The sequence below is a fragment of the Schistocerca cancellata genome, chromosome 11, assembly GCF_023864275.1.
Source record: "Schistocerca cancellata isolate TAMUIC-IGC-003103 chromosome 11, iqSchCanc2.1, whole genome shotgun sequence".
In the NCBI taxonomy this organism is placed as follows: Eukaryota; Metazoa; Arthropoda; class Insecta; order Orthoptera; family Acrididae; genus Schistocerca; species Schistocerca cancellata.
In genome coordinates this window covers 14846216-14862734 of record NC_064636.1, presented here as the reverse complement: position 1 = coordinate 14862734, position 16519 = coordinate 14846216, and the positions used below count along the sequence as shown (strand labels likewise).

The 16519-nt window shown below is 46.7% G+C and overlaps 1 protein-coding gene and 1 non-coding gene across 2 annotated transcripts in view; both read left to right on the top strand.

The window, feature by feature from the left end:
- LOC126108825 (uncharacterized) overlaps positions 1 to 16519 on the top strand; it is a 175401-nt gene that overhangs the window by 40844 nt on the left and 118038 nt on the right. The window lies entirely within an intron of this gene.
- Trnat-ugu (transfer RNA threonine (anticodon UGU)) lies at positions 15080 to 15154 on the top strand. The gene has a single exon. It is a non-coding gene; the product is annotated as a tRNA-Thr (tRNA).

Sequence of the window (16519 nt, the reverse complement as noted above, 5' to 3'; positions counted from 1 at the left end):
CCGTCTTCGGAAGGAAATAGTGGTAACCTTCACAGGTTAACAGTGAGTAATATCTAGTTACGAACACAAAAAATTATTCATACTTGTAGTGTTACATGTTGTGTGGCGGAGGTACGTAAAATTATAGCCCAAAGGTGTCAGTGAAATATAAAATTTCACCTCCATAAAAATTAAACCATCCAGAGGATGGTGGTTGCTATTTAGTGTTTCCTCACCAATATACGGCTACTGCACTAGCGTCACGTAAGCTAAGGGAAGATTTTGGCAAGAGAGTTCGAAAATGGTTCAAATGGCTCTGAGCACTATGGGACTCAACATCTGAGGCCATCAGCCCCATAAAACTTAGAACTACTTAAACCTAGCTAACCTAAGGACATCACACACATCCATGCCCGAGGCAGGAATCGAACCTGCGACCGTAGCAGTCAGCCGGTTCCGGACTGAAGTGCCTAGAACCGCACGGCCACCGCGGCCGGCTGCAAGACAGTTCAGTGGTGGTTTGCGGAAAGAGGGTGTCCAATGGTTTATGAAATTTCATGTTGATTAACCTGTTTAAAACGTTAAAGTTAGAACTATGGCGTTAAAAACCGGATCATATTGAGCTGTGTACATAGTTAAAATTAAGAAAACGACAACAGGAATTAAATTGGTGTGTAGAAAGGTCATTCTGGCAACAACAAATTACGTAAATTGTGAGAGAGTATAAATAGAAAACTACAGTAAAAAGACTGGGAAAGACAAGGGGGCGAGGTGGAGAAGGAGGGACTGGGATAATGTGGGAGTAGAGTGAGTGGAGAAAGAAGGGAGGTAGAGATGATAAAAAATGTAAATAACCAACAAATATAACATATACTGTGAACACCAAAACGTCATCACAATGCAGAAGAAACGCATGTACCGTTAGTATGTACAGACGCGGAAAATGACTTATCCAGTAGTCATTTGAAAGATCGAATCCCCCTTTCTCCCTTCTATCCTCCCCCCCCCCCCCAGTCTTTTTGCTATTGTTTTCTATTTCCGCTATCTGACAGTTCACATAATTATGCTTTTACCAGAATGGTAACTTATTACTTTTTGCCATTTTCTTGATTTTTAAATTTGTACACAGCTAAATATGGTCCGGTTTTTAATCCCAGCCATGTGTAAAAAAATCTTTAGACTTGATTGTATATGTAGGTAGTAATAATGCCAACGGCCTTGCCGCAGTGGTAACACCGGCTTCCGTCAGACCACCGTAGTTAAGCGCTGTCGGGCTGGGCTAGTACTCGGATGGGTGACCGTCCCGTCTGCCGAGCGCTGTTGGCAAGCGGGCTGCACTCAGCCCTTGCGAGGCAGACTGAGGAGCTGCTCGACTGAGGAGTAGCGGCTCCGGCCTCGTAAACTGACATACGGCCGGGAGTGCGGTGTGCTGACCACGTGACCCTCCATATCTGACGCCTATGGTCTTAGGATGACATGGCGGTCGGTCGGTGCCGTTCGGCCTTCATGGACTGTTGGGGAGGGGTTTTAGTTTTAGGTAGTAATAATGATAATGTCGTCAGGGCCAGCGGATTGGATGCAAGTCTTTGTTTTGACGTCACTTTGGCGACTTGCATGTCCCTAAACTTCCTCAGTTACCCGGCCAGAAGAAAAGGAGCTGCAGTTGAATTTGGAATCCAAAATACGTGTCATTTCTGGCGCCTTCTCACATGTTGAGAGGTGAAGACGAGGTTAAAACGAAGACTGGTAAACCTGTGTTCCAAAGTGGAGTCGATTCCGTGACCTCTGCCTTTTCAGGCACATTTGCTCTACTGCTAGACGAACAGGTATGTAAAAGGGACGTTCAGTAAGTAACACAATACGTTTTTTTACGAAAGCAAATTGATTTTATTCAGTATTCCAGTACACCATATCATTCCCCACTGTTTTGGCTACAAAACCTTATTTTCCAACATACACTCCTGGAAATGGAAAAAAGAACACATGGACACCGGTGTGTCAGACCCACCATACTTGCTCCGGACACTGCGAGAGGGCTGTACAAGCAATGATCACACGCACGGCACAGCGGACACACCAGGAACCGCGGTGTTGGCCGTCGAATGGCGCTAGCTGCGCAGCATTTGTGCACCGCCGCCGTCAGTGTCAGCCAGTTTGCCGTGGCATACGGAGCTCCATCGCAGTCTTTAACACTGGTAGCATGCCGCGACAGCGTGGACGTGAACCGTATGTGCAGTTGACGGACTTTGAGCGAGGGCGTATAGTGGGCATGCGGGAGGCCGGGTAGACGTACCGCCGAATTGCTCAACACGTGGGGCGTGAGGTCTCCACAGTACATCGATGTTGTCGCCAGTGGTCGGCGGAAGGTGCACGTGCCCGTCGACCTGGGACCGGACCGCAGCGACGCACGGATGCACGCCGAGACCGTAGGATCCTACGCAGTGCCGTAGGGGACCGCACCGCCACTTCCCAGCAAATTAGGGACACTGTTGCTCCTGGGGTATCGGCGAGGACCATTCGCAACCGTCTCCATGAAGCTGGGCTACGGTCCCGCACACCGTTAGGCCGTCTTCCGCTCACGCCCCAACATCGTGCAGCCCGCCACCAGTGGTGTCGCGACAGGCGTGAATGGAGGGACGAATGGAGACGTGTCGTCTTCAGCGATGAGAGTCGCTTCTGCCTTGGTGCCAATGATGGTCGTATGCGTGTTTGGCGCCGTGCAGGTGAGCGCCACAATCAGGACTGCATACGACCGAGGCACACAGGGCCAACACCCGGCATCATGGTGTGGGGAGCGATCTCCTACACTGGCCGTACACCACTGGTGATCGTCGAGGGGACACTGAACAGTGCACGGTACATCCAAACCGTCATCGAACCCATCGTTCTACCATTCCTAGACCGGCAAGGGAACTTGCTGTTCCAACAGGACAATGCACGTCCGCATGTATCCCGTGCCACCCAACGTGCTCTAGAAGGTGTAAGTCAACTACCCTGGCCAACAAGATCTCCGGATCTGTCCCCCATTGAGCATGTTTGGGACTGTATGAAGCGTCGTCTCACGCGGTCTGCACGTCCAGCACGAACGCTGGTCCAACTGAGGCGCCAGGTGGAAATGGCATGGCAAGCCGTTCCACAGGACTACATCCAGCATCTCTACGATCGTCTCCATGGGAGAATAGCAGCCTGCATTGCTGCGAAAGGTGGATATACACTGTACTAGTGCCGACATTGTGCATGCTCTGTTGCCTGTGTCTATGTGCCTGTGGTTCTGTCAGTGTGATCATGTGATGTATCTGACCCCAGGAATGTGTCAATAAAGTTTCCCCTTCCTGGGACAATGAATTCACGGTGTTCTTATTTCAATTTCCAGGAGTGTATCTACTTCTACTTCCATACTCGGCAAGCCACCTGACGGTGTGTGGAGGAGGGTACTTTGAGTACCTCTATCGGTTCTCCCTTCTATTCCAGTCTCGTATTGTTCGTGGAAAGAAGGATTGTCGATATGCCTCTGTGTGGGCTCTAATCTCTCTGATTTTATCCTCACGGTCTCTTCGCGAGGTATACGTAGGAGGGAGTAATATACTGCTCGACTCCTCGGTGAAGGTATGTTCTCGAAACTTTAACAAAAGCCCGTACCGAGCTACTGAGCGTCTCTCTTGCAGAGTCTTCCACTGGAGTTTATCTATCATCTCCGTAACGCTTTCGCGATTACTATATGATCCTGTAACGAAGCGCGCTGCTCTCCGTTGGATCTTCTCTATCTCTTCTATCGACCCTATCTGGTACCGGATCCCACACTGCTGAGCAGTATTCGAGCAGTGGGCGGACAAGTGTACTGTAACCTACTTCCTTTGTTTTCGGATTGCATTTCCTTAGGATTCTTCGAATGAATCTCAGTCTGGCATCTGCTTTACCGACGATCAACTTTATATGATCATTCCATTTTAAATCACTCCTAATGCCTACTCCCAGATAATTTATGGAATTAACTGCTTCCAGTTACTGACCTGCTATATTGTAGCTAAATGATAAAGGATCTTTCTTTCTGTGTATTCGCAGCACATTACACTTGTCTACATTGTGATTCAATTGCCATTCCCTGCACCGTGCGTCAATTCGCTGCAGATCCTCCTGCATTTCAGTACAATTTTCCATTGTTACAACCTCTCGGTATACTACAGCATCATCCGCAAAAAGCCTCAGTGAACTTCCGATGTCATCGACAAGGTCATTTATGTATATTGTGAATAGCAACGGTCTTACGACACTCCCCTTCGGCACACCTGAAATCACTTTTACTTCGGAAGACACGCAATTGGTCTGATAGTCCATATGCTCTTACTTTGTTCATTAAACGACTGTGGCGAACTGTACCGAACGCCTTGCGGAAGTGAAGAAACACGGCATCTACCTGTGAACCTGTGTCTATGGCCCTCTGAGTCTCGTGGACGAATAGCGCGAGCTGGGTTTCACACGACCGTCTTTTTCGAAACCCGTGCTGATTCCTACAGGGTAGATTTCTAGTCTCCAGAAAAGTCATAATACTCGGACATAATACGTGTTCCAAAATTCTACAACTGATCGACGTTAGAGATATAGGTCTATAGTTCTGCACATCTGTTCGACGTCCCTTCTTGAAAACGGGGATGACCTGTGCCCTTTTCCAATCCTTTGGAACGCTACGCTCTTCTAGAGACCTACGGTACACCGCTGCAAGAAGGGGGGCAAGTTCCTTCGCGTACTCTGTGTGAAACCGAACTGGTATCCCATCAGGTCCAGCGGCCTTTCCTCTTTTGAGCGATTTTGTTTCTCTATCCCTCTGTCGTCTATTTCGATATCTACCATTTTGTCATCTGTGCGACAACCTAGAGAGGGAACTACAGTGCAGTGCATAGTTTCAGAGTTGAAGGTGATGGCCCCACGCCACAACTCTACTGGTGGACCTAGGAGCCAGCGACTTGCTGTATCAATAACCTCTCAATCATCCACATACCGCTCCCGGCGAAGTTAAATTGTGATCCGAGTTATCACCTCAAATGAGAAGTCTGCGCACGTTCGACCATTACAGGAGTCATAGCGGCAGATCGGACAGATTTTGTCCGGGCTTGCCTCGCCCAACGACTCACCGTGCTTTTGTTCACTCGCACTTCTCCGTAGACATTCTGCAAGCGCCCATGGACATCTGCGATGCTCAGGTTTTCCGCCGAAAGAAACCCCGTGACGGCTCTCTGCTTTGAACGCACCGCCGTCACAGACGCCATTTTGAGTGTTACGTATAGAATCGCCATCTGCTGGAACTTCTTGAAACTATAGGGGCTGAACAGGGAATATTCCTCGATGCGCCACAACTAATTCTGCTTTCACCCCCCCTCCACCGACGTTGGTCGAGAATGAAAATGTTGCATTACTTATTGAATGCCCCCTCGTAAATAGTTCCTCAATAGGCTTTGATTAGCATCTTTTGATTGCACTGACTTAGAAGCTTAAATTATTTACACCGCCGAGGGACCGAAGACCTTAGTATTTTTACATTAATTGCAACTTGATATTTGTACCCGTTCCTGAGAAAAAGGAGTCTTGACAGACAGACACGCGGGCAACAAATGGACAAAAAAGTATTTTTTTTTTTTTAGTGTGATAGAATTGCAAATTAGTATTTTACGGAGCTTTTCCTTCACTTGTCTGTGATACCTTGCTTCTTGTCAAATTTTATGATTCTAGAACTTATTGGGAAATACCCTACTGATTTTGATGAATGAGTTTGTGAGTGTCGAAATATGTGGTCCACGTGTAAATGATCGCATCTTTTCATTTCATTGACTTAGAAGCTTAAATTTTTCACGCCGCCTAAAGACCTTGTATCTTAGTACTAGACCGTGCTAAAGGTAACGCCTCCGAAATTTTTACGTGAAAATGGTAAAGCTTTTTAAACAAGACAATCTTTATTAATGTCATTCTTTGATGTTGTAAGTGAGGGGAGATATGTGGTTTGTTGATTTGACTGTGGATAAAAATTTTCCGTCAAAATCCTAAGTTCCCTTCACTGGTTACCGCTTTCGGCTCATAACCGAGCGATCTTCAGATCTAAAAATACAAAAAAATTGCATATAAATATACAACAAAAATTATTCCAGAATGAGATTTTCACCCTGCAGCGGAGTGTGCGCTGACATGAAACTTCCTGGCAGATTAAAACTTTGTGCCGGACCGAGACTCGGAAAGACAAAGGTCCCGAGTTCGAGTCTCGGTGCGGCATACAGTTTTAATCTGCCAGCAAGTTCAATAAAAATCATTTTCAGTACCCCAATTTCCGTTATGGAATACATACCAATGTAACGCAGTAAACTACTTTCCTATTGGTATGCGTTGCGTAATAGAAATTCCAGTATAGAATATATATTTTTACTGTTCATATTTTACACGCAGTTTTCTACCATTTTAGATCTGAGGATGGCTCGGCAATGAGGCGGAACCTCTATAATCAGTACAAAATATTTGCCGTTTTGAGGTAAGATTTTTTAGTCCACACGTGCTTCGAACTTTGTTAACGTTACACAACTTTATTGTTTATGTTTACGTGTTTGTTTGTTAACCTAGTAATCCTGAAGGCGGACACATGCCTCGCAGGGAGAGAGACCAGACTCTTCGTGCCTGTCACGGTAGAATGTTTGTTGACGCAGCCGTCGCCTCGCATCTGCTTGCGCCGATTCATCATTAGCGAAGTGAAGCCCTCGAAGCTGTTCTTTCAAGTTTCGCACGCTGTTGAAAATCGGATGGCGTCGAGTGGATGGCAGCGAACTGGAGGCGTCAACGGGCGCGTGCACGCCAGCAACTGTCAAAATACTGTACAACGATGAAAAGTTTTTGCTCTTAGGAAAACGTCATTCGTACCAAGCACTGAACTGCGCAATGGTGTCGACGTCATCTGAGCTCTGACCGTTACAGCAAGTTCTCCATTTGTTGTCGATAGCAACAACAATGCTATTCTGAGGTGGTTGACAGAACGGCTGTAATGCAAAAAAATGGTTCAAATGGTTCTGAGCACTATGGGACTTAACATCTATGGTCATCAGTCCCATAGAACTTAGAACTACTTAAACCTATCTAACCTAAGGACAACACACAACACCCAGTCATCACGAGGCAGAGAAAATCCCTGACCCCGCCGGGAATCGAACCCGGGAACCCGGGCGTGGGAAGCGAGAACGCTACCGCACGACCACGAGCTGCGGACGGCTGTAATGCAACTCCTGTTCACAGAGACAGCTTTTTGCATGTGTACGACTTTTTTCGATCGCATTGTATTGCATCCCAAAGCAAGGACTCTGCGATGGGGACGGTGGATATGTACGAACTTGAACATAGACAAATGCAATGTATTGCGAATACGTAGAAACAAGGATCTTTTATTGTATGATTATATGATAGCGGAACAAACACTGGTAGCAGTGTAAAATATCTGGGAGTATGCGTGCGGAACGATTTGAAGTGGAATGATCATATAAAATTAATTGTTGGTAAGGCGGGTGCCAGGTTGAGATTCATTGGGAGAGTCCTTAGAAAATGTAGTCCATCAACAAAGCAGGTGGCTTACAACGTTCGACCTATACTCGAGTATTGCTCATCAGTGTGGGATCCGTACCAGGTCGGGTTAACGGAGGAGATGGAGAGGATCCAAAGAAGAGCGGCGCGTTTCGTCACGGGGTTATTTGGTAAGCGTGACAGCGTTACGGAGATGTTTAGCAAACTCGAGTGGCAGACTCTGCAAGAGAGACGCTCTGCATCGCGGTGTAGCTTGCTCGCCAGGTTTCGAGAGGGTGCGTTTCTGGATGAGGTATCGAATATATTGCTTCCCCGTACTTATACCTCCCGAGAAGATCACGAATGTAAAATTAGAGATATTCGAGCGCGCACGGAGGCTTTCCGGCAGTCGTTCTTCCCGCGAACCGTACGCGACTGGAACAGGAAAGGGAGGCAATGACAGTGACACGTAAAGTGCCCTCCGCCACACACCGTTGGGTGGCTTGCGGAGTATAAATGTAGATGTAGATGAACCTCATCAGAACGTCTATTTACTACTGACACGATCCACTGGTTCTCCACATCCATTAGGAAACTTCCTGATCCATTTGGGGTATCGTCACTGTGACGTCCTTTAAAACAAGCTTTTTTTCGATAATTTTTTGGGCAGAAGGAAAGGTGGTAGAGACGCAATACGTCGGGTAGTTATTGAGCTTATATTTAAGTGTGTTACAAAAAAGTTTTGTCGGATAGTATAAGAAAATGGCGACAATGCATAAGTTCTCCCGAGAAATGTTGAATTTGAGTCGATCTGTGACACGCACTATAAATGGCTCCAGTCTGAATCTGGAAAAAGTGGGGGGGGGGGGGGGGGGAGGAGAAGTCTGTGTAATCTACATGAGTGTAGATAGCGAACCTCACAGCGAATTTTTAAAGCAATGGATTTTTGTGTAATTGGCGTTTGAATAAAGTCGTTCAATTCTCGCGAAAAGAAACGAGAGCATTTGTTAGTAAATATTGTTTAAGTAATCTAAAATCCCCTTCGTGGTGTTATTTCAAAGTTGTGGTTACATTTTCAAATAAAAAGACTGAAAATGGTCGGAGTTTCACTGCATGCCGATTTGAGAAATCGTATTTCGAGGACAACGCGTTTCAAGTTCCGGACATGAACAAAAGAAGGAATTCTACTCTTTGCAAACTCTCGCATTAATCTGCTATCGCAGGACTGACCTGTCGTACAGTACCGTTGCGACTGATATCGTATCCACTATTTTCTCGTAGGACGATTGAAATACACTACTGGTCATTAAAACTGCTACACCAAGAAGAAATGCAGATGGTAAACGGGTATTCGTTGGACAAATAGTCCGCAGCTCGTGGTCGTGAGGTAGCGTTCTCGCTTCCCGCGCCCGGGTTCCCGGGTTCGATTCCCGGCGGGGTCAGGGATTTTCTCTGCCACGTGATGACTGGGTGTTGTGTGATGCCCTTAGGTTACTTAGGTTTAAGTAGTTCTAAGTTCTAGGGGACTGATGACTATAGATGTTAAGTCCCATAGTGCTCAGAGCCATTTTCGTTGGACAAATATATTATACTACACCTGAGGTGTGATTACATTTTCACACAATATGGGTGCATAGATCCTGAGAAATCAGTAGCCAGAACAACCACCTCTGGCCGTAATAACGGCCTCGATACGCCTGGACATTGAGTCAAACAGAGCTCGGATGGCGTGTACAGGTACAGCTGCCTGTGCAGCTTCAACACGATACCACAGTTCATCAAGAGTAGTGACTGGCGTATTGTGACGAGCCAGTTGCTCGGCCACCATTGGCCAGACGTTTTCAGTTGGTGAGAGATCGGGAGAATGTGCTGGCCAGGGCGGCAGTCGAACATTTTCTGTATCCAGAAAGGCCCGTACAGGACCTGGAACATGCGGCCGTGCATTATCCTGCTGAAATGTAGGGTTTCGCAGGGATCGAATGGAGGGTAGAGCCACGGGTCGTAACACATCTCAAATGTAACGTCCACTGTTCAAAGTGCCGTCAATGCGAACAAGAGGTGACCGAGACGTGTAACCGATGGCACCCCATACCATCACGCTGGGTGATACGCCAGTATGGCGATGACGAATACACGCTTCCAATGTGCGTTCACCGCGATGTCGCCAAACGCGGATGCGACCATCGTCATGCTGTAAGCAGAACCTGGATTCGTCCGAAACAATGACGTTTCGCCATTCGTGCACCCAGGTTCGTCGTCGAGTACACCATCGCAGGCGCTCCTGTCTGTGATGCAGCGTCAAGGGTAACCGCAGCCACGGTCTCCGAGCTGATAGTCCGTGCTGCTGCAAACGTCGTCGAACTGTTCGTGCAGACGGTTGTTGTCTTGCAAACGTCCACATCTGTTGACTCGGCGATCGAGACGTGGCTGCACGATCCGTTACAGCCGTGCGGATGTCTGTCATCTCGACTGCTAGTGATACGAGGCCGTTGGGATCCAGCACGGCGTTCCGTATTACCCTCCTGAACCCACTGATTCCATATTCTGCTAACAGTCATTGGATCTCGACCGACGCGAGCAGCAATGTCGCGATACGATAAACCGCAATCGCGATAGCCTGCAATCCGACCTTTATCAAAGTCGGAAGCGTGATGGTACGCATTTCTTCTCCTTTCACGAGGCATCACAACAACGTTTCACCAGGCAACGCCGGTCAACTGTTGTTTGTGTATGAGAAATCGGTTGGAAACTTTCCTCATGTCAGCACGTTGTAGGTGTCGCCACCGGCATCTACCTTGTGTGAATGCTCTGAGAAGCTGATCATTTGCGTATCATAGGATCTCCTTCCTGTCGATTAAATTTCGCGTCTGTAGCACGTCATCTTCGTGGTGTAGCAATGTTAATGGCCAGTAGTGTAGCAGTCGTTGCAATTCCACGAACGCACTAAACTTCACAATTCGGTTTTAGTGTTACTACAAACAGGCGCATTGCTAGAACGATTTGACAACTGATTTCATATGCGTTCCGTATAAACTTACTACTTGGTGGAACATCTCCTGGGCTGTTTGGAGAAGCAATAATTATTGCGAAGCGCAAGCCTCGAGGACTTTGTACCAGCAACGAAACGTGTGCCCTGCACGTTTTACGAGTCACGTGTTGAGAACTAATAGAGAAAACGCGAAGAAAATTTTATAATCCTCTAGCTGAATCCGTAATTCACATCAGAATCCTGGCCACTGTCTTTTAAAGTTCTTAGCAGAATCAGCGAGTCCTTCCGAACTGCTCTCCGCCTCATATATCTTCCTTGGACCCTTTGATGACCCAGTGTTTCGTAGCTGCGTTCGATTCTACGTTTTCGTAATGTTTCTGCCCGAGTACACTTTCTTACCACTCACTCTTAACTACACTCCTGGAAATTGAAATAAGAACACCGTGAATTCATTGTCCCAGGAAGGGGAAACTTTATTGACACATTCCTGGGGTCAGATACATCACATGATCACACTGACAGAACCACAGGCACATAGACACAGGCAACAGAGCATGCACAATGTCGGCACTAGTACAGTGTGTATCCACCTTTCGCAGCAATGCAGGCTGCTATTCTCCCATGGAGACGATCGTAGAGATGCTGGATGTAGTCCTGTGGAACGGCTTGCCATGCCATTTCCACCTGGCGCCTCAGTTGGACCAGCGTTCGTGCTGGACGTGCAGACCGCGTGAGACGACGCTTCATCCAGTCCCAAACATGCTCAATGGGGGACAGATCCGGAGATCTTGCTGGCCAGGGTAGTTGACTTACACCTTCTAGAGCACGTCGGGTGGTACGGGATACATGCGGACGTGCATTGTCCTGTTGGAACAGCAAGTTCCCTTGCCGGTCTAGGAATGGTAGAACGATGGGTTCGATGACGGTTTGGATGTACCGTGCACTATTCAGTGTCCCCTCGACGATCACCAGTGGTGTACGGCCAGTGTAGGAGATCGCTCCCCACACCATGATGCCGGGTGTTGGCCCTGTGTGCCTCGGTCGTATGCAGTCCTGATTGTGGCGCTCACCTGCACGGCGCCAAACACGCATACGACCATCATTGGCACCGAGGCAGAAGCGACTCTCATCGCTGAAGACGACACGTCTCCATTCGTCCCTCCATTCACGCCTGTCGCGACACCACTGGAGGCGGGCTGCACGATGTTGGGGCGTGAGCGGAAGACGGCCTAACGGTGTGCGGGACCGTAGCCCAGCTTCGTGGAGACGGTTGCGAATGGTCCTCGCCGATACCCCAGGAGCAACAGTGTCCCTAATTTGCTGGGAAGTGGCGGTGCGGTCCCCTACGGCACTGCGTAGGATCCTACGGTCTCGGCGTGCATCCGTGCGTCGCTGCGGTCCGGTCCCAGGTCGACGGGCACGTGCACCTTCCGCCGACCACTGGCGACAACATCGATGTACTGTGGAGACCTCACGCCCCCACGTGTTGAGCAATTCGGCGGTACGTCCATCCGGCCTCCCGCATGCCCACTATACGCCCTCGCTCAAAGTCCGTCAACTGCACATACGGTTCACGTCCACGCTGTCGCGGCATGCTACCAGTGTTAAAGACTGCGATGGAGCTCCGTATGCCACGGCAAACTGGCTGACACTGACGGCGGCGGTGCACAAATGCTGCGCAGCTAGCGCCATTCGACGGCCAACACCGCGGTTCCTGGTGTGTCCGCTGTGCCGTGCGTGTGATCATTGCTTGTACAGCCCTCTCGCAGTGTCCGGAGCAAGTATGGTGGGTCTGACACACCGGTGTCAATGTGTTCTTTTTTCCATTTCCAGGAGTGTATATACTGTAAGATAAGCTATCGAAAGTCAATGTTGTTGTTGTGGTCTTCAGTCCTGAGACTGGTTTGATGCAGCTCTCCATGCTACTCTATCCTGTGCAAGCTTCTTCATCTCCCAGTATCTACTGCAACCTACATCCTTCTGAATCTGCTTAGTGTATTCATCTCTTGGTCTCCCTCTACGATTTTTACCCTCCACACTGCCCTCCAATGCTAAATTTGTGATCCCTTGATGCCTCAAAACATGTCCTACCAACCGATCCCTTCTTCTAGTCAAGTTGTGCCACAAACTTCTCTTCTCCCCAATCCTATTCAATACCTCCTCATTAGTTACGTGATCTACCCACCTTATCTTCAGCATTCTTCTGTAGCACCACATTTCGAAAGCTTCTATTCTCTTCTTGTCCAAACTAGTTATCGTCCATGTTTCACTTCCATACATGGCTACACTCCATACAAATACTTTCAGAAACGACTTCCTGACACTTAAATCTATACTCGATGTTAACAAATTCCTCTTCTTCAGCAACGCTTTCCTTGCCATTGCCAGTCTACATTTTATATCCTCTCTACTTCGAGCATCATCGGTTATTTTACTCCCCAAATAGCAAAACTCCTTTACTACTTTAAGTGTCTCATTTCCTAATCTAATTCCCTCAGCATCACCCGACTTAATTTGACTACATTCCATTATCCTCGTTTTGCTTTTGTTGATGTTCATCTTATATCCTCCCTTCAAGACACTGTCCATTCCGCTCAACTGCTCTTCCAAGTCCGTTGCTGTCTCTGACAGAATTACAATGTCATCGGCGAACCTCAAAGTTTTTACTTCTTCTCCATGAATTTTAATACCTACTCCGAATTTTTCTTTTGTTTCCTTTACTGCTTGCTCAATATACAGATTGAATAACATCGGGGAGAGGCTACAACCCTGTCTTACTCCTTTCCCAACCACTGCTTCCCTTTCATGCCCCTCGACTCTTATAATTGCCATCTGGTTTCTGTACAAACTGTAAATAGCCTTTCGCTCCCTGTATTTTACCCCTGCCACCTTCAGAATTTGAAAGAGAGTATTCCAGTTAACATTGTCAAAAGCTTTCTCTAAGTCTACAAATGCTAGAAACGTAGGTTTGCCTTTTCTTAATCTTTCTTCTAAGATAAGTCGTAAGGTCAGTATTGCCTCACGTGTTCCAACATTTCTACGGAATCCAAACTGATCTTCCCCGAGGTCGGCTTCTACCAGTTTTTCCATTCGTCTGTAAAGAATTCGCGTTAGTATTTTGCAGCTGTGACTTATTAAACTGATAGTTCGGTAATTTTCACATCTGTCAACACCTGCTTTCTTTGGGATTGGAATTATTATATTCTTCTTGAAGTCTGAGGGTATTTCGCCTGTCTCATACATCGTGCTCACCAGATGGTAGAGTTTTGTCATGACTGGCTTTCCCGAGGACATCAGTAGTTCAAATGGAATGTTGTCTACTCCCGGGGCCTTGTTTCGACTCAGGTCTTTCAGTGCTCTGTCAAACTCTTCACGCAGTATCTTATCTCCCATTTCGTCTTCATCTACATCCTCTTCCATTTCCATAATATTGTCCTCAAGTACATCGCCCTTGTATAAACCCTCTATATACTCCTTCCACCTTTCTGCCTTCCCTTCTTTGCTTAGAACTGGGTTGACATCTGAGCTCTTGATATTCATACAAGTGGTTCTCTTCTCTCCAAAGGTCTCTTTAATTTTCCTCAAGGCAGTATCTATCTTACCCCTAGTGAGACAAGCCTCCACATCCTTACATTTGTCCTCTAGCCATCCCTGCTTAGCCATTTTGCACTTCCTGTCGATATCATTTTTGAGACGTTTGTATTCCTTTTTGCCTGCTTCATTTACTGCATTTTTATATTTTCTCCTTTCATCAATTAAATTCAATATTTCTTCTGTTACCCAAGGATTTCTATTAGCCCTCGTCTTTTTACCTACTTGATCCTCTGCTGCCTTCACTACTTCATCCCTCAAAGCTACCCATTCTTCTTCTACTGTATTTCTTTCCCCCATTCCTGTCAATTGTTCCCTTATGCTCTCCGTGAAACTCTGTACAACCTCTGGTTCTTTCAGTTTATCCAGGTCCCATCTCCTTAAATTCCCACCTTTTTGCAGTTTCTTCAGTTTTAATCTACAGGTCATAACCAATAGATTGTGGTCAGAGTCCACATCTGCCCCTGGAAATGTCTTACAATTTAAAACCTGGTTCCTAAATCTCTGTCTTACCATTATATAATCTATCTGATACCTTTTAGTATCTCCAGGATTCTTCCAGGTATACAACCTTCTTTTATGATTCTTGAACCAAGTGTTGGCTATGATTAAGTTATGCTCGGTGCAAAATTCTACAAGGCGGCTTCCTCTTTCATTCCTTCCCCCCAATCCATATTCACCTACTATGTTTCCTGTCAATACTGCACACAAAAATCAAGCATCGTACCTTGTCGTTTTCCTACTTTTGCTAACGCCAAGCTAACGTATTATTAATAACTATTGAAAATATTATATATGAAGATAGTAACTGTTCCCGAAAGAACAGATACCATTGATGACCGTGCAGCTTATCTACAATAAATGATAATTAATCCAAACCCTCAGCTGCGGACAGCAATTAGGCCCATTACGTATGTAGATTGTGGACAGTTGGGAATGTGGGTGTCACGGTAGGAGTGCAAGGGATAAGTCCCTGCAGTCGCGCTATCCATCTGTGCCCTCGGTGCCTCAGATGGATAGAGCGTCTGCCGTGTAAGCAGGAGGTCCCGGGTTCGAGTCCCGGTCGGGGCACACGTTTTCAGCTGTCCCCATCGAGGTATATCGACAACACCTGTCGGCAGCTGAGGGTTTGGATTAATTATCATTTATTGACAATATTGTCGGAAATCGATGGCGATCTGGTGGATAATTGATATACTAGTCAGTCTTTATCGCAAGGACTTATTGGAAACTTAGAAGTACACGTCAGATGCCAACTGTTTTCTTTTCGATCGAAACTTATCTTCAGACCATCTCGACAACTCTTGAGCAGAGATGACGGCGAAGCCCTTGTAGTGTCGCGGGACGCCATTGATAACTGAGTAATTACTCTCCAGTAGGTGTAAAGATTATCATTTTAATAAGTCATGGTTGCAAAACGCTAAATGGAATTATTTACAGACAAATGGAAAAACTGGTAGAAGCCGACGTCGGGGAAGATCAGTTTGGATTCCGTAGGAACGCGCGAGGCGTTACTGACCCTATGACTTATCTTAGAAGATAGGTTGTACGTTATAGCATTTGTAGACTTGGAGAAAGCTTTTGACAATGGACTACAGTCTTCGAAATTGTGAAAGTGACAGCGGTAAAATACAGGGAGCGAAAGGCTATTTATAATTTGTACAGAAAGCAGATGGCAGTTATAAGAGTCGAGGGACATGAAAGGGAAGCAGTGGTTGGGAAGGGAGTGAGACAGGGTTGTAGCCTATCCCCGATGTTACTCAGTCTGTACACTGAACAAGCACTAAAGAAAATTAAAGAAAAAAATGTGGAGAAGGAATTAAACTTCAGGGAGAAGAAATAAAAACCACGGACTTTGCCAGTGACATTTTAATTCTGTCAGAGACAGCAAAGGACACGGAACGGAGTGGACAGTGTCTTGAAAGGGAGATGTAAGATGAACATCAACAAAAGCAAAACGAGGATGATGGAATGTAGTCGAATTAAATCAGGTTATACTGAGGGAATTAGATTTGGAAATGAGACACTTAAAGTATTAGGTGAGTTTTGCTGTTTGGAGAGCAAAATAACTGATGATGGTCGAAGTAGATCAAGACTGGCTCATTACGGCGTCACCAATTTAGTATTGGTGGGAAGTTGGGGGGCGGGGGGGGGGGGGGGGGAAGGGCAGGTAAAAATCGTAGAGGGAGGCCAAGGGATGAATACAGTAAGTAGATTCATAGGGATGTAGGGTGCAGTAGTTATTTGGAGATGAAGAGGCTTGCAGAGAAGAGGGTAGCATGGAGAGCTGCGTCAAACCAGTCCTTGGACTGAAGCCCACAACAAAAAAAAAAAAAACAATCCAATCTCACTAAATGCTACTATTATGACATTTTGTATTTCTCTGTAGACCAATTCAAAGGTGCGTAAATAATGGCGAAACGCATCACTGGTAGC